Consider the following 23,426-nt stretch of genomic DNA (forward strand, 5'->3'; position numbering starts at 1 on the left):
CATTGTCAGTCGGCACTTTCCTCTACCTGCTGGCACCCTCGCAAGGCTGTTATCATTCAGTGCAATCAGTGATAAAAAGAGAGCAACCTAGATGATGTAGGAAACGACTACGAATCGTGTAAAGGAGTAAATTAAAATACTGGCAAATTGAGCTCGGTTAACTGTGATTTACATGTACAACCCATGTTTGCTGGATTATTAGAAAAGTCTTAGAATTACCTTTAATATTACTGTTTTCTAAATGACTGCAGTACTAGCAGTAGTAGTAGGAGCACTACTAATCCTCTTATCTATTCTTACAAATACATCTGCTGTTTTTCTGTCTTCTAATCTTTGCTGTCATTCTTTTTATTCTTTATCCAGCCCTGTTGTTTAGAGGCTCCCTCAGCCATACGCTCGGCAGCACACTGAATTGTGAATCCTAACAGCCTGAGCAGTAGCAGATAGAGAGTGACTGAGAAAAGTGAGGGAGGGAGGGGGTTGGGGAGAGATAAAGAGCGAGAGAGCAGCGAGAGAGAGGTGAGAGAGAGAGAGAGATGAAAAGCATGCTAAACGAGAGAGAGGCGCTCATACTGAAGGAGGCAGAGGCAACAGCAACAGCACGCTCCTTTCCCCATTCCTCCCTCTCTTTTCCTCATAATCCCACAGCCATACCGGAGGGAGATGAAGGCTACCCTGACCAGCTGATGAGGACCGGCTGAAAGAGAGAAAAGTCTCAGCGTGAGCCCCCCTTCTTATTTTGGGACGTTAATCAACAAGGAGTGAACGGAGGCGCGTACACACGAGCGTGCCTGCGGGAGGGAGGGAGGGAGAAGGAGAGAGAGAAGAGGGGGATGAGTGGTACGTTTGGTACAGCTGCTGATGCCAAGGTCTGAGAGTGAGACAGACTGAGGGAGACCTGAGGCTCGGAGGGCTCGCACGTGCGGAGCGGCGTCAGAAACTTGCGGCCAACGAGAACAGGAAAACAGATTCACATACGCACACAGCTGGACAGATGAGGAGGGATCAGGGACCACGCTTCAGCCCTGGGTATGTTAACTTGTGCAGAACACACGCGCACACACACACGGGCATTTACATCTTGTCCTCAACAGCCACTGTGATTTTTTCAAATAGAGCGCAGACACACTTGAAATGCAACAGTACACGTTTGCTGGGCTTAAGGGTTGACGACTACCCATCCTGACAAGGCTCCCTACTTGCCCTTAGATACTTGCAGGAAAGAAAAGAGAGTGAACAAGAGAGGTTATGTGTGTGTGTGTGTGTGTGTGTGTGTGTGTGTGTGTGTGTGTGTGTGTGTGTGTGTGTGTGTGTGTGTGATCATGCTTTCTTACTATCGCCTATCTGAATTGTGCACTCAGCTAGAGGTATTTAAAAAGGCTTCACAAGCTGACCAAGTGATGAATGTTAATAAACCTTCACTGATGGAATGCTGTCATGTTTCACATCGCCCGACTCTTCTAGTTATAACATCGCTCATTACATTACCTACATGAGTTATGCGCTCTGCTCACAGTCTGCAGTCTGTTTTTTTATCTGAAATGATAACCTGGCTGAAAAACAGCTGAAGTGAGGACTTGTTTGTTCACTCTGGTCTGAGACATGAATAGCTCTACTTTACCCATGCTACACTGCAGGATGCCATGTGTGGTAACGTGTCATGCGTGGTCATGTGTTATGTCATGTTGTGGCAGGGGGCATATGGCAATGTGTGTGTGTGTGTGTGTGTTGTGGCAGGGGGCATATGGCAAGTATGTCTTAGGTGCTTTAGCTATCAGCCCCCCCCCCCCCCCCCTTTTCTTTGAATCTAACACCCCCCGCCTCGTTCTCAGTCTCATTCCTTTTCCACCATCTTCCTCCTTTCTCCATTTCCAATTATAGACTGTCACCTCTCTCCCTTTCCCCCTGATCCTATCTCCTGTTTCATTCTCTTGCTAAGCAATTACCTTTACCTGAATCTTCCCCTCTGGACATCATGGCTGGCTGGTTTTTCTGTCTGTCTCCTCAACAATGAAAGTGAAGGATAGGTGGTCATTTCATGGCCATTTTTTAATGGTTGCCTGAACCATGAGCAAAGGAGCAGCAGTGAAGCATGAGCATACAAGCCACTTCATGTTAATACCACTCAGATAGATCTGGAACAGATACATAAATATGAAGCTCAATCTGGGAGGAGTGGGGTGTTCAGTGTACAGATGAATTATGCCTCTAATCATGGAATCAGCTCATTACTTCCTGCTCCTCATTAACTTGTTTGGGTTTCTAACTTTATCGCTGCTCGGTCTTGTCTTCCTGAAAACTAAACAGGAAAAAGAACTCACTCAGACACTACTGGCAGGCAGATAGCTCCCAGCATACAGGCAAACTTGCTGTTTGTGTCTGAGAGTTTTTTCTGCACTCACGGACTCTTCAGCTACCTCTATTCCTGTTGCTTTACCCTCTTTCTATAATCGCCACTGGTAATGAGCCAGCCTTCACACACGTATACAAAGACATGCACTTATTCCCACCTTCCCACCATCAGTATGACCCTTTAAGTGCAGACGCTTGCCAACTACCTGAAGCATAATATCGCTGTCCTCTCTGCTGCCAAGTCTGCGTAGTGTGTGAAAAGACCAAGACTGGAAATGAGACACTGTTGAATCAATGAGAAGTTAGATAAGAGAAAGAGAATGTCACGAATAGAAGGATGAAGAAGGCAAGCGCGACATAAAATTAAACAGGAGGAGATTAAAGTGATGTAGTGAAAGGCTCGTCAGAGGGATATTTAGGACAGAAAGGGCCGAGAGTGTGACAGGAAAGTGGGAGAATGTGGGTGGAACTGTTTGGCCTCTGTGTTGACAGGTGCTTATTGCAGATGTGTTTTTCCAGTGAGTGGACATGCTGGCAACGTGATAGTTTTCAGCCACCCGTGGGGAAGAAGGTGATGAAAAAGAATGAAGAGGATGAGATCATTGCTGGAAACAAAATCTTTACAAAAGAAAATCGTTTTTTGTACAAGTTGTATTTTATTTTAACTTTTTTTTCCCATTATTCCATGTTATAGTAGGTGGGCACAGAGCTTGTAAAGAAGACAACTGACTTTCCAAACACCTTTATTTAGTGGTAGAAGCGAGCTTATCTGAAATGTCTGTGATAAATCCACATTAAAGAAAAAGACTTATTCGCCCACATCTATGCCAATTACCATACTTTTCCGAGCAGACGTGCTTTTGCGAGTTTGACTGTTGTGTGGACATATGTCTGTCTGGAAGGGGAAACACTGAGCACTTGAGAACATTGTAAGGTTTACATGTAAAAACTAATATTGTATTTAAAAATTTACCACAAGCTTCTATGCTCATTACTTTTAAATATATTGCCTTTTTAAATTGGTTGCTTCTTTTTGAAACACCCTGTACTCTCAGAAAATAGAAGTTACTCCTCCACACATGTGAGACTTTTTAACTAAACCTAACATAGACCTGATAGAGCTGAGATCACAATGTTTAATGAACATGAATGCCTATTTTAAGCCTTACAACTCAGCATTATTATGTGTGGGCTGGGTACCTTTGACATTTAAACCAATACCGGAACCTGGACTTAAGTACCGCCATCCAAAAGTACCTTTTGTCGATTCGGTTAGCTGTTGTCTGCTCCTCCTTTATTACAATTTTGAAATGTTGTCAAACAAAATAAGTCAACATTCCACTATTGAAAGATTTGCTTATCTTTAACATTTTACACTCTACACCAGCTGCCTTGGTCGACAGTGTCTGTGTGTTAACATCACTGTCACATGCTTTGCAAACTACTATAGGAGTAGATGATTATTGGTTACGGTTACATGTTAGGTTACGTACTATCTCAGGAAGTAGAGTATGTTGTCTGCCAGCCAGTTGGAATGTCAGTGGTTCCATCCCTGTATCTGCATCTTCAAGTGTCCTTGTCTCATGTTCAACTATCTTATCGAACTCCAAGCTACCCCGGATGCATTTGTGGGAGTGTGTGTGCTTAGATGCAGTCCGTTGAATAGCAAATAGCATTTTGCGTTACAAACATTGCAAAGTAAAAGTGTAACCACATCTGAGTCGATTTTCAACTCGCCACGGCCTCATATGTTTTTTTGTTCTTCAACACATCGTCTCACTTGCTTTCTTCTTCTTTGACTCCCTCTGTTATCGCAATTTGACACTGGCTGATTTTGTATGAATTTTTAGTCGTAGTACTGATGCAATTTGATTGATACCCTAAAAAGTACCAGGTTCCTCTACCCGGCCCCAATTTCTCATTCAGCTCATTTACATCAGCAGCACACTTTCCTTTCAATGAACAAGCTCTTTTTTTTTCTTTTTTTTTTTTCTTTTTGCCTGTCAATGAACAAGCTCTAACGTGACCTTTAGCACTGGGCTAAAGATTTCCTGGAGATGGTAGAGACCAAAACTGGAGCTAAAAAGATGAATTTGTCAGATGGCTAGAAAGTGTGACTGTAAGTGAATGACTGTGTTTCTCTGACACTGAAGAATCTGTACAGTTGTTTTCCCTCCAGGGTGGTCAAGGTACTAGACTTTCAAACTCAATACCAATATCCAGGAAAATACTCAATGCTTGATACAGTTTTTGAAAATTTTGACCCCATCCTGCAAGAACAGAAGTAATTGCAAGCAAGTCTTATTTTGAAAAATTGAACCAGACGCTGCCTGTATTTTAAAACTGACCTCACAACTGGCTTTAAAAAAATACGAAACACATTTTGAAAAATTATTGCAAAAGTAGAAAAGTTTATCATCTTGTTCACATCTTCCCTGCAGTGTCTATCTCACCCACTGTTCTCACTGCTCCACCTCAGTCTACAGCTTTTCTCCTCAGCTCTTCAAGACTGAAGTTGTCTGATTCGGCTGCTGTGCTCCAGATTTCTCTCTTTATTTGCTTGGATTAGTTCTCCACACATTCATCTATGGTTTTCTTGCTGGTCTGCACAGTGAGAAACTTCTGACTGTGCCCATTCTCCACATGTCCGTAATCTGCTCTGTCACGGCTCAATATTCCACCCGTGATCTGTTCAGCCTACAGTAATTATTTATCTTTTATTTAACTAAAGTCAACTAGCTACCACGTTAAGGATAACAGGTGGCTAGTGTGGCTATTGGTTAACTGCTAATAGTTAGATGGCTAATATTGACATGTGCACTTCCATGCTGTTGAAACGGGACCTTTACAGACCTCTGATAGTGTTTCAGTGTTATGAATGTCCAGTATTTCACCTGTTATTGAGGGGAAGAGCTTTGTGTCTACTTGTTTGTGTGAAGTTGTTTACACTGTTTGTTGTAAATGAGTGACTCCGGTATTAATTTTAGCATTGATTAATATCTGAGTATCAATTTTTATTTGTCATGGTGAATTGGATTAAAGGACTCAGGTGCGAGACTCCTTGCAGAATGACAGTGGATTTATTTACAGTGAAAAGGTGAGTTAACAGTTCGAGTCTATAATCCAAAAAGGGCAGTGCAGTGATACGGCGACCTCTCCTCACGGTGACAGTGCAGTAATAATCCACAACAACTCCTGGTGCCGGCTCCTCCAATCCTTGAACCCTGGAGGCAGATGAGAAAAAACACACGCTCAATAACGAAAACGTCCTCTCCTTCACAAACCGGGTATGCTAATCATGACTACGCTACCCGGTTTAGTTCAACGTTCCAGCGTTGGTTGTGACTCAACCGCCCCGTTAAATAGGTCTGCGCTGGCAAGGTAATTCTGCACAGGTGCGATGATTCTAGCTTAGGACACTCCCCTCCGGTCAACTGCCGTTCCGTGCCACAGCTTCCGGAAGTACATGTTCCAGCAGAAAAACACATGCCCAGGATGGAGAGGAGAACACGACACAGTACACACAAACACCACAACAAATTGGCAAGACGATCAGTGAGGACCGTCTAGCCATGACAGTACCCCCCCATTAACGGGAGCCCCCCGGCGACCGACCAAATTTGTCAGGGTGCCGGCGGCGGAATTCCTTCACCATAGCATCATCCAGAATCGCAGACCGCGGCACCCAAGCACGCTCTTCCGGACCATACCCCTCCCAATCCACCAAAAACTGGAAGCCCCTACCACGACGCCTGGCATCCATAATCCGCGTGATGGCATAAGCAGGAGCGCCGGCAACAACCCGGGCGGGCGGCGGGGACCTGGAAGGCGGGCACAAAGGGCTGGTCCGGACCGGTTTCACCTGGGAAACATGAAACACATTATGAATCCTCATGTTGCGAGGAAGGGCCAAACGAACAGACACCGGATTCAACACAGCTTGGATCGAAAAGGGCCCAATTGTCACGGCGAGTGAGAAGAGCCGTGTAGAAAAGGAAAAGGAGGATCCACACGCAGGCAGTCGTGAAGGTGTAAAAGGTGATTTATTGGACACAAAAGGAGAGGCAAACGGCAACACGGAGAACTAAACTATACTGGGAAACAACTAAAACTACAAAGCACAAACCTGAATGAGAATGAGCAGAGGAGAATGATGATGGACAGCAGGGAGAACACACGGGTGAGACATGGTAGATACACAGACGGACCAGCAACTACAATAACGGAGGACATGACTTAAATACACCCAGAGAAACACAGGGGAATTACACACAGGTGGTGGACACAGCTGGGAATGATCAACAAGACGAGACAGAGGTAAAACTGAACACACTCACATGAGACCCAGACCTTCACAATAAAACAGGAAATGAGAACACCACACCAAGACGCAGACCTGACACTGAGAGACAGACAGAATGACACATGGAACCTGAACTAAACTAAACGTGAGATACAACAGAGAACAAATCCTTAAACATGAAACTCAAATAATAATCATAATCATCATCATAAACACCACAAGAGAACAAGAAAACAATCCCTGATGCAAACTAAAACCAAAACATAATAAACTCAAAATACTGGGTCCAACGGACCCAGAACCGTGACACCAATAAAACGCGGGGCCAACTTCTTGGATTCAGTTCGTAAGGGAATATACCTGGAAGAGAGCCACACCTGCTGTCCAACACGATAGGCAGGGGCCGGAGTGCAGCGACGATCGGCCAACCTCTTATTCTGCGCCGTCGTCCTCAACAGAGCCGCCTTGGTGGCGCGCCACGCCCACCTGCAGCGTCTCATATGATGCTGAACAGAGGGAACGGCCAGCTCACCTTCAGTGATGGCAAGTAATGGTGGCTGGTACCCCAGCGACGCTTCAAACAGAGACACGCCAGTGGCTGCCGACGTGCTGGAATTGTGGGCGTACTCAATCCAAGCCAACTGGTCACTCCAGGTGGATTGGTTCGAGGAAACCACACAGCGTAACATGGTTTCCAACTCCTGATTCGCCCTCTCCGCCTGACCGTTCGTCTGAGGATGAAAACCTGAAGACAAACTCACACGGGCCCCTAGTCCTGAACAAAACGCCCTCCAGACCCGGGAAGTAAACTGGGGGCCCCGATCAGAAACAATGTCTTGTGGAATCCCATGTAACCGAAAAACATGCTCGGTAAGGAGCCGAGCCGTCTCTAAGGCAGTCGGGAGTTTGGGCAACGCCACAAAGTGCGCCGCCTTGGAAAAACGATCTACAACAGTTAGTATGGTCGTGTTACCTGATGACGACGGTAGACCAGTGACAAAATCCAAAGCAACATGCGACCAGGGGCGCTTGGGGACTGGCAGAGGGTGCAAGAGACCGGCCTGGGGGGCACTGGGGGTCTTATTGCGAGCGCAGGTAGGGCAGGCCGCAACGTAGCTCCTACGATGCAAGTGGCGGGCAGAATGGGTCTCTGCTTCTCTCCGTCATCCGTGTGTGGTGCAAATTGGCGTGAGAGAGCATCGGGTTTTGTGTTGCGTGATCCTGGTCTGTAGGTTATAGTGATATTGAAACGTGTAAAGAACAGGGCCCACCTGGCTTGACGTGCGTTAAGACGCTTAGCTGCCTGGATATACGCCAAGTTCTTATGGTCCGTCCAAACCACAACGGGGTGTTCACTTCCCTCCAACCAGTGCCTCCATTCCTCCAGGGCCAGCTTGATGGCGAGGAGCTCCCGATCGTCCACGTCGTAATTCTGTTCCGCTTGGGTCAGCCGTCGAGAGAAGTAGGCACATGGATGCAGCTTGCCACCCACCCGCTGGGAGAGAACGGCCCCCACCCCCGAATCCGATGCGTCCACTTCCACCACAAATGGTCGGGTGAGGTCAGCCTGGATCAAAATGGGAGCAGAGGAAAACAGTTGTTTCAAACGAGCAAATGCCTGCTGCGCGGAACTAGACCATAGAAAGGGCAGTTTGGGAGAAGTGAGTTGTGTGAGGGGAGAAACCACCTGGCTAAAGTTCCTGATGAACCTCCTGTAAAAGTTGGCGAACCCAATAAACCTTTGCAGTTCTCGACGCGTCTTGGGTTCGGGCCACTCCACCACTGCCTTCACCTTAGCAGGATCGGCTCGTAGCCGCCCCTCCTCCACAATAAACCCCAAAAACGGCACAGACTGAACATGAAACTGGCATTTCTCACCCTTGACGAAAAGTCGATTTTCCAGCAGACGCTGCAGCACCAGTCGCACCTGTTTCACATGTTCGGCTCGAGTCTTAGAGAAGATGAGAATGTCGTCTAAATAGACAAACACAAAATGATTAATAAAGTCACGCAGCACATCATTAACCATTGCTTGGAAGACAGCAGGGGCGTTGGTGAGTCCGAATGGCATGACCAGATATTCGAAGTGCCCCAAATGGGTGTTAAACGCCGTCTTCCATTCATCCTCCTCACGAACACGAACCAGGTGGTATGCATTACGGAGATCGAGTTTGGAGAAGATAGTCGCCCCTTGGAGTAGTTCAAACGCTGAGACAAGAAGAGGGAGGGGATATCTGTTCTTGACGGTGATCTTGTTCAGGCCCCGAAAATCAATACAGGGGCGGAGAGACCTGTCCTTCTTCTGTACAAAGAAGAATCCAGCCCCCAGAGGGGATGTAGATGGGCGAATCAAGCCGGCAGCGAGAGAGTCTGTAATGTAGCGCTCCATCGTCTCACGTTCAGGCTTTGAGATGCTGTAAAGCCGGCTGGTGGGTAATGGGGCGCCAGGGTGCAGATCTATCCCGCAATCATAAGGGCGATGAGGCGGGAGAGACACTGCTAGGTCTTTGCTGAATACTTGAGCCAGGTCGTGGTACTCTGGAGGGACGGCTGAGAGATCGGGTGCCTTCACCTGAGCCGCCGGATTTAGGGGCACTAAACTGGGCACCGCTGCACGTAAACAATGTTCATGGCACCACTCGCTCCAGCCTGTCACGCGTCCCTGAGCCCAGTCGATCTGCGGATTGTGCTGTTTGAGCCATGGGAACCCCAAGACCAATTGGGTGCCGGGGGCTTTAAACAGAAACAGGGAAACTCTCTCAACATGGTTACCAGAAAGAACTAAAGTCAGATCAACAGTGCGATGGGTTATTGCCGCTAACGGGCTGCCGTTAAGAGCTGAAACCTGAAGAGGCTCCCGGAGAGGAACCGCGGGGAAGCCCAACTGCCTAGCGAGCGATTCATCCAAAAAATTCTGTTCAGCTCCAGAGTCCACTAATGCACGGCACTGGTGAGTGTGAGATTGGAAAACCAACTTAGCAGAACAACTCAGATGGGGAGCAATGTTCATGGTCGCACCCGTCAGTACTCCCACAGCTACTGACGGGCCTGGTCATTTCCCCGAGAGGGGCATGCGTCAGCAAAATGTCCCTTCTTTCCACATGCAAAACACTCACCCGTCTGGCGTCTCTTCCTCCAATCTGTGGAGCTCAACCGTGCTCCGCCTAACTGCATCGGCTGCTCCTCCTCTTCCGCTGACCGCGGGTCCGTCCCCTTCCGCTCCAGGGCCGGTAATCCAGTCCGCCACCCAGCGCCTCCCGGTGTCCGCTTGCTGAACTCCCGAAGGTGATCGTCCAACTTAATACATAAATTAATCAATGCACTCAAGGTTTTAGGCAATTCTTTGGAAGCCAACTCACGCTTCAGTCCCTCGTTCAGACTGTTCAAGAAAGCTCCCCGGAGCGCCGTCTCCTCCCAACCAGTCTCCTCAGCAAGAATCCAGAAATCCACCGAAAAGTCAGCGACACTCCTCCGGCCCTGTTTCAAAACAAACATCCTATGTGCCGCACTGTCAGGGTTAGTTCCTTTATCAAAAACACTTCGAAATTTGCTCAAAAAATCAGTGTAGGAAATCTGAGGCTGGGAGTTTAGGACCGCTTGTGCCCACTGCAAGGCTCGACCTGTCAACAGCTCCACCATCAGGGTGATTTTAGAACAATCAGTGGCGTAAGCCTGAGGCTGCTGCCTAAACGTGAGGGCACACTGCATTAAAAATCCCCTACTCTTGTCCAAATCTCCGGAAAATTTTTCTGGGACTGGCAACAAATGTTCACGCCGTGGCAGAGGAGGGGAGGGGGGCAGTGGGCAAGCAGCAGCGACGTTGATCGGAGGTGGCACTGGTAAAGGCCCCCCAGCAGCTCCAGGTGGAGATAGCAACATACCTTTTAGCTCTGTCACAACCTGGATTAGCGCTGATTGCTCCTTGGAGAAATGTTGTAACATGTTCTCATGGCGTTCTAGTAGCGCCGCCTGGAGCGACAGCTCGCGCCGCCAAGGTGCCGAGTCCGCTGAGTCCACTTGGCTGGAACGTTCTGTCATGGTGAATTGGATTAAAGGACTCAGGTGCGAGACTCCTTGCAGAATGACAGTGGATTTATTTACAGTGAAAAGGTGAGTTAACAGTTCGAGTCTATAATCCAAAAAGGGCAGTGCAGTGATACGGCGACCTCTCCTCACGGTGACAGTGCAGTAATAATCCACAACAACTCCTGGTGCCGGCTCCTCCTCCAATCCTTGAACCCTGGAGGCAGATGAGAAAAAACACACGCTCAATAACGAAAACGTCCTCTCCTTCACAAACCGGGTATGCTAATCATGACTACGCTACCCGGTTTAGTTCAACGTTCCAGCGTTGGTTGTGACTCAACCGCCCCGTTAAATAGGTCTGCGCTGGCAAGGTAATTCTGCACAGGTGCGATGATTCTAGCTTAGGACACTCCCCTCCGGTCAACTGCCGTTCCGTGCCACAGCTTCCGGAAGTACATGTTCCAGCAGAAAAACACATGCCCAGGATGGAGAGGAGAACATGACACAGTACACACAAACACCACAACAAATTGGCAAGACGATCAGTGAGGACCGGCTAGCCATGACATTATTTATTTATGTATTATTGACAACTCTACCCCTTAGTACCAAATATTTACCAAAAGAATGTGTTATCATCTGTAGGATAGTGCACTTATTGTGTTAACTATATGAGGCGCTCATACCCCAAAGTTGTTTTTACATCTTGATGTGCAGGTTGGTAAAAATCAACAGTTTTCTTTGTTTCAGAATTTTTTTCAGCTTCTTGCAGATCAGCCCTCAATTTTGTGAGCACTGTTGTATTCTCACCAATACCAATCATGGAGGAATAAGATATATGTGAAAGGATCAAGCTTCAGGGAGCAAAATTTGAGCATTATGTGTCCACCGGAGGAGACGCGTGAAAAGAGGAAAGATTCTTGTGCAATGAAAGGATTTGATTGAGACGATGACCGGGGGTATGTGGGCGTGCTGAAAGAGCTTTTGATGTCAGTGTGTGCACAAGTGTCTGCACGCGCTTTTGTGTGTATACGTGTGTGTGTGTGTGTGTGTGTGTGTGTGTGTGTGTGTGTGTGTGTGTGTGTGTGTGTGTGTGTGTGTGTGTGTGTGTGTGTGTGTGTGAGAGAGAGAGAGAGAGAGAGAGGACAATAGTCAACCTTGAGGTTAAGAATGAGGTCCAGCATGGCGGATTGTTTTTATTAGATTGCTCGATCGCGAATGAGGTGATTGCACGGACAAGGGCAGAGAGTCACATCCACACCGCCCACGTCTGCCCACACACACGCACATCCATGCTCAGCTACACACACAAACACACACACACAATAAAACACCAGTCCTTATTAAAGTCTTGAATTGCAGTACGGAGGCTCATGTTGCATTAGAGGTCGCTCAGAAACTGAAGTTAATGGTCTTACTTCCAGTATCATTCAGCGTGTGTTCTTCTGTGAGGTTATTAGGCCTTTAAGGTGCTGGCCGCTGGTGAAGCCTCCCATGTACAGCATAAAGTAAAGGGCATGATTCCAGTCAATAATGAACAAGCAGGCGGCTGCTGCAGGCCAAATAACATGCAGGTGAAAAGTACAACACTTCTGCGGCCTCAGCCTCCTCCTTCTTTCACTTGCTGTTTCTCTTTCCTTCACTTTTTCCTTCGTGATGAATTATTCTTCCTCACACTTTTGCCCTGTTTTCTTCACGCTGCCCTTTCACTTTCCATTTCTCCTTCTTTAATTTACTTTCTCGGCTGCGTTTTCTCAGACGTGACCCCTGAGCACTCCAGGTTCTGCTGTTCATTCACTATGCACATGGTTTCTGTCTCTTTTGTCTCCCTGCTGCTTGGGTCCGATAGGAAAAGTTTTAAGGTCACCTGCTATCTCTTGCCTAGCTCTCATAATGAATTAGCATTTGGCTTTGCTTCATTATTCAGTCTGACACAACCATCCCTTGAGTTATTCTCAATGTCTTTACAATTAAACGCTCAAATTCAATTTAGCCATGATTAAGTAACTAAATCTCTCCTTTCTAATTACAAAACTCTCCCCTGCTGAGAGATACAAAGCCCTTAAAGGTGTGTCCATCCCATTTTCATGTTAAAGAGTTTAACACCAGCTTGATAGAGCCACGAAAGAGTCTCATTTTGCCGACATTAAGTGCTTGTCTTGTCTTTTAAAAGAAACCTTTCATTGTTGCATGTGTGTGGCGCTTTTGTCTTCCTTGACACCTCACTCTGAACACTCCTAATAAGGTTTCTTGCTCATCCACACAGAGCAGAAAAATAACTGTTGAAGACAAACAGCCTTTTGTGGCAGCATCGCATAACTGCATTTAATGTCACACTCTGCCAACAGCTATTACTATCACAGTTCTCATTCAAAACAGAGAAAAAGGAAGTCATGGAAATACAGAGACTTTGTGTTGACTATGAAAAATACACAGTTTGGCTCTTAGAGTTGTCACATTAAAGCTAGCAGTTAATGACCTTGAACAGGCAGCGCTGTGTTGACGCTTACTGTGATTCTCTATAATATCTGCAAATTTCATTTTATTTGTATTCAACCGGCATTTGAAATACATAAAAATGAACATAAAAATGAGAAGAGACTGTTTTGCACCAGCACATCCAGACTTATGTCATCAAACCAGTAGTTCACGGCAATCTCCACACCTCCACCTGTTTACACCATTGCATGACTTTTGATTCTAAATTTTCTCCAGAGTTTTATCATCTCTCAAAAACCAGACATCTGGGTACTCATCACTAAGCAACAATGTCTTTGTTATTCAAATCAGCCTGCTGTTGTGCTCAATCAACGGCTGTTTCCACTGTCCAATTGGCCAATTAGAGCTGTACAGACGGGGTTAGTAGCAGCACAGAGCTAGCAGTTTAAGAACATCCATGAAAGGAGTTGCCACATTAAAAGAAAACACGTGGTAAGACCTGCACCTTTGTAAATAATGAGCCAGCATCCCACATTAACTCATCAATACTACTCAGACCTCAAGAGAAAACCAGATAGCTTCTGGTATCCAAAAGAGAAATCTTTTCCCCCGCCTGCAGATATCTGTTTACACAGATTTGTGTACCAAATGTACCAAATCTAAAATTAAAGTGTTTATTTGATGAAGTGAAAAACATTAATCTCTCATGAGAAATCAGCACTGTGGCTTATGTTTCACATGAATTTTACACTGGCAATCATTACTGAGTGGTTTGGAGAAAAGCAACCAAACAAAAAACAGCTTGGATTCAGGAGAAAGACGGATGGCTGCCCCTCTCTGTGGCTGCCCCTCTCTGATCCTGATCTGGCAGAGGTTTCTTCCTGTTAAAAGGGAGTTTTTCCTCCCCACTGTCGCCAAGTTCTTGCTCATAGCAGGTCATCTTATCGATGGGGTTTTTTCTGCATTATTGTAGTGTCTTTACCTTACAACATAGAGTACCTTGAGGCGACTGTTGCTGTTAATTGGCGCTATATAAAAACATTTGAACAAAACTAAGACAAACTTAAAAGAAAAAACATACATATACTTTTTTGAGCAATGTAGAGAAGCCAACACATAAAGAGACCATGAAGACCATTGGTTCTCAAATAAATTAGTATGTCAGTAAAAAGCTCTGAAAGCTCTGTGTGGCCTTTAAGTTAGGAGTAATTTGTGATACAACATCTGTGTGGTTACCTTTTAAATGAGACTCCAACTACCTTCAACTACCTCACGGGTGTTCAGCTGAATCAGAAAGGCTGACACAAAAGCTGAGCTTGTTTTAAGTCTCACCACCTGTTGCTGTAAAAGGAACTGGTTCCAACAACTCAGTGTGTGTGTGTGTGTGTGTGTGCGTGTGTGTGTGTGTGTTTGTAGCAGTCCTCCCATTACTTCACCTGCATGAATAAAGGAATCGTGTTTCTCAGACTTCATTAAAAGTTGATGCAGGTCATGAAGTGTGCGGCTTTGCTCACCGCAGATGCTAATGCAGGTCAAGGAGATAACGTTCATGCGTGCATATGTGTGTGTTTGTGAGAGCGTAGCCATCCCTGCCTTTTGTTAATTGAATGTTGAATGCAGGTTAAATTGTATAATCTTATCTTTTAATAATGCAGCTGAACTAAGGATAACACACAGGATATTGTGGCTCCACGTTCTACTCTCTGCTTCTCTGCTTCTCTGTACTCCGTCTATGTGTGCGAGATAAAGGAGGTGAAAGTGTTATTACGCAGTTGTGTGATAATTAATTTTTGAATTCATGTGATGCCCTGAAGTGACCTAGTTTGACATTTAAACATACTGATGTACAATATTCTCAAAACTGCTGATGCAAGTGATTGGCTTCGACTTCCACAGTGTGTGTGTGTGTGTGTGTGTGTGTGTGTGTGTGTGTGTGTGTGTGTGTGTGTGTGTGTGTGTGTGTGTGTGTGTGTGTGTGTGTGCATTGCCATGTAATGCCATCTGTAGGCCCAACCTTTTGGCAGGGGGGACGTTATTCATTAATTCTAACAGCATGATTTCGAGCCATGAACACTCTTCAAATGTTTCTGTGTGTATGTGTGTGTGTGTGTGTGTGTGTGTGTTCCTGTCTAGCTATCTTTGTGAGGACCAAAATCTGCATTCTACTATACTTGTGAGAACCAACAGTCACTTGTGAGGACACACTCACTGGTCCTCACAATTTTGAAGGCCTTTTTGAGGCTCAAAATGTGGTTTTAGTGTCAGGGTTACAATTAGGTTATGGTTGGGTTTAGGGGAAGGGTTAGGCATTCATTTTTAATGGTTAGGGTTAGGGGTTAGGGGCTAGGGAAACCATTATGTCAATGAAGGTCCTCACTAAGAAAGCTGAACGGGCTTGCGTGTGTAGGTGTGTGTGTGTCTGCAGTGCACGCTCTTTACACACATAAGGCCAGTGAGTCTCACTCGTACGCTTCATTTTCCTCTTTCTCTCTCTGTCACTCTCTTTCTCTCTTTCATCTGTGATTCTCAGTAGATGAACGTCTCTCTGATCCATAAGAACTCTGTTAAGGAATGCCGTATTGCTATTGATTCCCTCTCTGATCCCTCAGTTTGTGCAGGCACAACACAAACGGTGCGGCGTTGAGAGGACGGCTCGGCTGATAGCTGTGATGGAGTGCTGTGCCCCAGTCCTGCAAATTGGATTTTAATGATTCAAGTATCATTTTGTGAACACTGCTCACTGCTCCCCACAGACATTAAAATGTGATTTCCTCCACAAAAGGCAGAGAGAGAAACGGCTGGAGAGGAAAATAAAATGTTTTGGAGAAGTTGAAACGCCTTTAAGGGCAATTTACATTTGTGTGACTGTGTTTTAGATTAAAGTCAAGCTAACTTACTAAGCAATCAATAAGCAGAACTAAAACTGACAAACTGAAACTTGCAATTACCAGAACACAATATTTTTTCTTTCACTGGGAGAACTAGCTTTCACTTGATGATTGAAATGATGGGACTTATGAAATCTAAACATTGTACAGATGAAACAGACAAAGTACGACACTATACATCATAGCTCAAGCATCTGCCTTGTTTTTCTTTTCACCCCTGCAGTTGATCACACCACATCCACCCACCAGGTGTTGTGTGGTTTTATACCTGCCATCTAGCCTTTGTTTTTCTGTCACATCATGGAAGGCTGCTTGCTCTTGTTGTTTCACTCTTGTTGTCTGCTTCCTTGTTGTCCCAGTTTTCCACCTGTAAGCTTCAATTTGCACTTTAATAACCCACTAAAACTGTTTCTGCCTGCCTGCTCATGTCTGCACTTGGGTCCTCCTTCTTCATCTTCATGTACAAACTGGGGCAGAGTGGGCTTGTTGAAAAGGGTAAGAACTTTATATAATCATGATTTATAAACTACAAAACTATGACAACGATTTGAACCATACATTTCCAGTTTGGGTTCATTACTCGATAAGACCTGGAGTTGCCACTTATTTTCAGTTTCTTGTGCAGCTTCTAATATTTCACTGTGGTTCTTCTTCTGATGAGATTTCAGTGAACAGTAGATGAATCAGCTAAAGGATACGATGTCTCTCTCAGGTCCTGTGCCAATTTCTGAAGAACATAACTTTCAGATGCTGTTCATCTGGTGTAGATAGTTTTTTAGTCTATCTACCCATTTATTCTTTTGTCTTCAACTTGTCAACTTAAGGACACAATGCACACCAAGACGCGATATGCCAAGGTTTTGTGCAACAGCTCTTTGGGAATCAGTTTGTTGTCTGATCTGTTAATAGATTCAGCTAAATACATGGGAACAAATGATGTGTTTTGTGACAAGCTGCTAGTAACAAACTGCTAAAGATAAAATGTTGAAATGGTAGTTACCTAAATTTTGTGTAAACACAAAACTAGCTCATCACTTGAGTTAGTCTGTATAATAAAGTCTATGTATAAAGAAATGAGAGGTGGCTCAAGACTTTTGCACAGTGTTGTACAACTTTTCTAGCTTGGGCCATGCTTGAGTACTGATGAGAAACACCAGAATCAGAAGAAATGTTTTCACAACAAATCCTCTTTTTTTTTGTTTTGTTTTTCTAATCGCTTCATGAAAAAAGTACTTCATAGCTGTGGTATCATGAGTGTTTCCTCAGGCACAGAGTGAAGAAAAATCCAGTTTTCTGTAAACTGTATCTGGCTTGAATTATTTTTTCTCACTCCTTTGGGAGTAATTAGTCTTGTTCAGTGTAGATGGACGGATTTTCTCTGCTGTCCTTCAGCGCTGACCCCCTATTCTGCACACACACATGCGCACATACATTTCGCTCTGAGGGAACACAGATTCAGACATTACTTCTGCCTCACTGCTACACAAACAGGCTTGCAAAATGCCTCAGGACAGTTCACCATTGGCGTACACACATATATACACAGAGACCCACACATTCGTCCAGGGTCGCATGTTCGTCGTCACCCTTCCTGCAGAACTGGAGGCATGTGAAAGTCACTTGGGCATGCCAGCACATGCGTGTCGTTGTTGTCTTTTATGCATGTCACGTATAATGAAAGGGCCAACAGTTGAGTCACTGTGCAAATGTATTCAATATCTGTTAAAGTTCGTGTAGACCTGAAGGTTAGCTGCCTCTTCAAAGTGATTTGGTTGGCATCTCCTCTCGTTTATACAGCAAAACTGCCTCAAATCATTCACTCCATTGCGTGTTGCCTTTTAGCAAGGCAGTTGGGGCATTTTTGTTTTATTATTTGAAAGCAAAGTACAGACAATAGAGGCTGCAACCACAGAGATCGCTCTGTCTCCCTGAAAAGGTAAAACAAAGACAGCCTGAATTATTAATGTGCACATTTACATTCCCATTTATAAAGAGCAGCTCCTCATCAGCTCTTGCGTGACAGATTCTGTAGCGCCACGTGTCCCCTGACTCACTTTGTAACAACCGCTTGTTAAATTGAGGTTTGTTTAAAAAGGACACAAGCCTGTGGCAATTTGGCTCTTCTTCTGTAGATCATCTTTTTTTCGTAAATTACCAAATTGACAAAAGTTTTTCTAGGTGCTCTCTTCAGAAAAAAAAGTTAAAAGTTACACTATGCAGTGTTTTCAGTTCAGGATAGCAAAATCATCCAAAATCCTCTTTATCATGTACTCAGTTTTCTCTTATTGTTACTATTTGTCCTCATCAAGACTTCATCATGACTAAAGATGCCAGGACATAACTTTAACACTGACCTACACTTACAGTGCTGTGAGATATCTATCCCCTTCCCACCCCCATCGCCCCACCCCATATTTCTGACACTTAAATGTTTCACATGATTAAACAAATTTAATATTAGTCAAAGAATGAATACAAACACTGTTTTAAAATGATAACTTAATTTATTTTGGGGGAAAAAGCTAACAAAACCTACCTCTCATTATGTAAAAAAGAAATATCCATTGGTCTTGAAAAAAAGCCTCCAGGAATTCCAGGGAACCACAGTCAGAGCCTTTATACACAAAAGGAAGAAACTTGGAACAGTGGTGAACTTTCCAGGAGTGAAAATGACTCCAAGAGCGCACTGTCAACTCATCCAGGAGGTCACAAAAGAACTCAAAACAACATCCAAAGAACTGCAGGCCTCATTTGCCTCAGTTAAGGTCAAAGTTCATGATTCAACAATAAGAAAGAGACTGGGCAAAAATGGCATCCACGGGAGAGTTTTTGGCGATACCCACTGCTGAGCAAAAAGACCACAAAGGCTTATATCACATTTGCCAAAAAATATCTTGATGATCCCCAAGACTTTGGGAAAATTTTCTGTGGACTGACGAAACAAAAACTGAACATTTTTTTAAAGTTTGAGTCTGATTACATCTGGTGTAAAACACAGCATTTCATAAAAAGAACATCACACCAACAGTCAAACATGGTGGTGGTAATGTGATGCTCTGGGGCTGCTTTGCTGCTTTAGAGCGACTTGCTGTAACTGATGAAAACATGAATTCTGCTCTCTACCTGAAAATCCTGGAGCATGTCCAGGTTTGTGTCCTGAAGCTTAAGCACACTTGGTTTATGCAGCAAGACAATAAAAACACCACCAAGTTCACTTCTGAATAGCTGAAAAAAAATGAAAGTTTTGGAGTTATGTTCAGGTCTCTGAACATGACAGCCGCCCACCCCATATGTACAGATTCATGTCCGCATCCACTTTTAAAAGGCAAAAGATTTCACATCTGGATGTTGGAGGGGTCGGTGGTGGAGTGGATCATTTCACACCAGAGAGCCAAGTTCGAGTCACCTCACAGATTTTCAACTCATTTTGAAGTAAATAATTCTCTTGGTTATTTTTAGCCATTAAAAACTGCTTGGTTTAGAAAAAGATATTGGTTTGCGGTAAAATGCGACAGTTACCACATCTTTTAAGGTTTTGTTGCCATGGTGATGCCTCCTTGCTTTTCTCAGGACAAAATACATGTTTCTGAAATTAATATCATTCATATTAAATTCAAAACTTTGTACTCACTGATACAAAAAAGATGAAAAAAAACTTGAATTCATGAACATTAAAAAATGATTCTTTTGTTCGTCTGGGCTAAGAGGCTGAATGTTTTTCCTGCTTTTCTCCAGTTTCTCGCAGCATCAAAACAACATCCTAGGCTTTTGTTTCTTTCTGGGACACTGACAAAAATATCAACAGTTTTTCTTCATGGTAAAAAAACACAAAACAAATCCAATCTTTAATCTTTGTAACACATTGTGGCTATAAACAACCTGTAATGCAACACTCTTACACTGTGTTATCCTCAGAAAATACAGGCTGTCTTATTCAGCTAACATCCAGTCCTTTAATATTGATAAGCATTATGATCTGACTCAGCCATGACTAATAATAATGGGAGAGACACAACTTGAACCAAATTTTTAACAGTTTATTAACCAAACAAAGCAAAAAAAACCCCAAACAAACAAAAAAAACGTAACAATATTTAATGTGTTAGTCAGTGTTAAAAGTGTGTCAGCAGCTGGATGAGTGATCAAACATGAAGCGTGTGTTGTTGTGTAGGGTAAACAGGCTAAAGGCAAACAAACAAATACAGTGGTGCTGGGTGAATGAAGAGAAAGATGAAAGCTGAGACACCCGGCTCTTATATGCTCCAGGGAAGCTGGCCGGGCGCTCTCAGTTCTACTAATTAACCCCACCTACCAGGAACCTGCCAGATAACACAGAGAGACTACAGGGAAAAACAGCTGGACCATCACAAACATGAGTTCACTTGGGGATGTTGTTCATGTAATCACACTAATTTAATATAGTTCTTTGGAACCATTCACCAACTACAAGTAGTTAGCATAAACAATATTAAGCTGCTCCACAACCGAAGTAATTAGCAGCAGCATGTTGACCAGAGACCACAGAGCGTGAATGACGTTTGGCGAGTTCAAGCAAGCAAGTGCGAACGAAATAGCTGCTGGTGACGCAAAGTGCACAGGACCCCAGATCAACTTTTTTCCAGGCAAGCGATTGCAGCAACTACCAATGAGAGCAAAGGATACTGTTGATTTACATGCAACCTGCTAGTAACTAGGGTTACCTAGGCAACCAGAGGATGGAATGTCAAACAGAGCCTGGTTCTTCCTGTGTGGACTTACATGTGGCCTTAGGTAGTCAGCTAAATATCAGTCATGTGACCAAGGTGTGGGTCTCTTGTTCAGTCATGACCAAGCAGTAGCCTGTCTGAGTTTCTCCTTCATCCACTCACTCACGATTCTCGGTCAGTCCTTCGGCGGTGGTGAGTCTCTAATTTGAGAGGACAAGAATCTGTGCAGTGAATAGTTTGGTGTGATGGCTAAGTTTACCTACAACACCCTTTGAATGTACCATGACTGGGCTTTTTAATCCCCATAGTGTGGTGTTCAGTTAGCATTTGATTCTCTCTCCTTTCAGTTTTCCTCGCCAGGTGTCAGCCTCCCTCTCAGCTGATTCTTGGTTGATGTGGCGTGTGCTATGGCTTCATGTTTTCGTGTGGGTTTTTACACAAAAGCTCCTTTTGAAATATTTATCTCCCAAACCTGTGCACCCTTTCCCCATTTGAGAGCCTTGTTCTCCCCCTGTCTCTGCCCCTTCCCGTTTCATCTTTGTTTCACACTTTTTCGCGCTCACCGCATATCCCGAGCCGCCGCCCCCAGCCCCCCCCCACCACCACCACCACTGTCTCCACTCCTCCTTCCACCCTCGCCTTTTTCTTTTTTCTTTTAAACATCTAGTCATGAATTTATTATGTGAATCAAAATAGAGCAATGAGTCTTTGTCCCCTTCGCTGCATGTCATTGGTCTAGAATGAATAATTCAGCCACTGTGGTTGAAATTAGGATCAGGGAGAAAAAGGGAATTATTTTGAAGCAGTGCTATTCAGGCTATTTTCGAACGGCGAGCTGTCAGCGCCTTTCCTGCAGCGCTCACTCTTTCTTCTCCTTCCCCACTTGCTCTCTCTTATTCCTCCCACCAGTTCACTCGCTCTACATGAAGATAGAGACAATTCTTCTATGTCTTCTGCGTCCTTGGGAAGGACTGCATGGTAAGCAGAGAGGATAGGATTGTCTCTGGATATAGTCAGCTGTGTTGTTTGGATGTGTTTTTTTGTCTGTTTTTACATGATGTTTGTGTATTGATAGGTTTGAACATTACCCTGTATGAATCTTTAAGTAAGTGTGAAAACATTATTATGAATGCTGTTTGCTTCTTCTTCTTTTCTTTTTTTTTTGCAGATTTCTGTTGAACAGCTTTGATGGCAAAACATGTAGCTGACAGCTTATGTCAACAGCTTCCTCCCTTTCAGAGGCATCCATTGATCTCATTACAGAGCGCATGCCGTCTCACTGCTTGACACCAATTTAATGTTTGCTGTTTAAGATGACAGTTATCGAATGGCCTAAAATGAGTCCCGCAAGCTCTCGGTTTCACTTTCATGATACTTCATGAAAAGGAAATAACAGGAGAGAGGATGAAATGCTCCTCACTTTGATTCAGATGGCCTTTTCGAGGTCCAAATGCTACACTGACCGCTGCCGGCAATGGATTTGATAACCCTGTGACAGAGGCCATCAAGCAATCTGCCTCCTACACATCCATACATGACGCCATCACTGCCATAAATGCAGACCCTTGGCGTTGTGCGCACATAAGGTCGATCATGCAGCTGAGTACACACACATAGACGCAGATGCACACTTGGATGATTATTCTCTGCCTCCTGGGGCATCATTGAAACTTTTCAGCCATGACCTTGCTAAGAGGGAGAGAGCGAGCGAGATGAGCATTAGAGGGAAAAAAATGAGGGATAAAGAGAGAGTCCTTGAATTTTAACTGGATGCTCCCTAGGGAGAACTCCAATCATCTCTGTGTGTCTTCGGTGCCAGAGTCCCACAGCTTCTTTTAGGAGCTCAAGGACCCTGACAGCTCTACTGTTCTCTCAGGGAGGCGGGTCTGTCATCATTGACTTGATAGCTGCTTTTTGGGAGAGAAATCATCTGACTAATCAGCTGTTAAGGGTTTCTCTTATCAGTTTTTAGTGCGGGGTACTGACATTCCTCCTGCGGTGGCCAAGTCTTCTAGAGAAAAGGATGTACCAGAGGATAAATGTCAAGATCGGTTATCACCCGTGTTTTAAAGGAATTTTCCTGCAATGTGGGGATTTTGCGTACATTTCTCTCACTTATGAGAGACAAATTAGCCAGATTATTTAAAAGGAAGAAAAGAAGTTAGATATAGAGACAAGAGGCAGGGTTTTTTAACAACCAGGTTGTAAAAATATTTAAGTCTTAAGATGGGAGATCTTAACCTTAATGCAAATACAGACTTACAAAGTCACCTTGTGGTTTAATATCAGTGGAAGCATCCCCAGCATACAAACTTTACATGTTACCAATTTGAATATTAATGTTAAAATCATGGTATGCAAAACAAACAATGTCATTATGAGAAGCTGGCCAAATGATTTTGATTCCGATTACATGAAAATATAGTTTTTTGCTGTTGAGGTGTGTGTGAGCAGACACGGACTGGCAAATAGAAACTGTCACAGTGCTGTCAAGATAGTCGGGTGTCAATCAGCAAACCAACCCTGACCTATCTGCAAACCTGACATCCTATTTAGTGGCCAGAGCTCGCTCCCCCCCCCCTGTCTGGCTCGTCTTCCTTTATCCTCCGTTTCTTATCGCGCGTGTGCACGTGTGTGTGTTTTCATCATTTCACCTTTTCCTCACTTCTCCCGCAGCTCTTATTTGTTCAACAGCGGTTATGACCTTTCCAG

At 44.4% G+C, this 23,426-nt stretch overlaps 1 protein-coding gene across 1 annotated transcript in view; it reads left to right on the forward strand.

Moving 5' to 3' along the window:
• The first annotated feature begins 824 nt into the window (after positions 1 to 824).
• The window catches only part of lingo3b (leucine rich repeat and Ig domain containing 3b), a 47,043-nt gene continuing 24,441 nt past the window's right edge, over positions 825 to 23,426 (forward strand). Inside the window, exon 1 of the mRNA XM_085439313.1 lies at positions 825 to 1,029. The gene's annotated coding sequence lies outside the window, so the exon portion shown is untranslated. The remainder of the gene's footprint in view (positions 1,030 to 23,426) is intronic.

The sequence above is a fragment of the Copadichromis virginalis genome, linkage group LG18 (assembly GCF_057382275.1).
Source record: "Copadichromis virginalis isolate Kocher_CV1m ecotype Utaka linkage group LG18, C_Virginalis_male_GT1.1, whole genome shotgun sequence".
Taxonomy (NCBI): Eukaryota; Metazoa; Chordata; class Actinopteri; order Cichliformes; family Cichlidae; genus Copadichromis; species Copadichromis virginalis.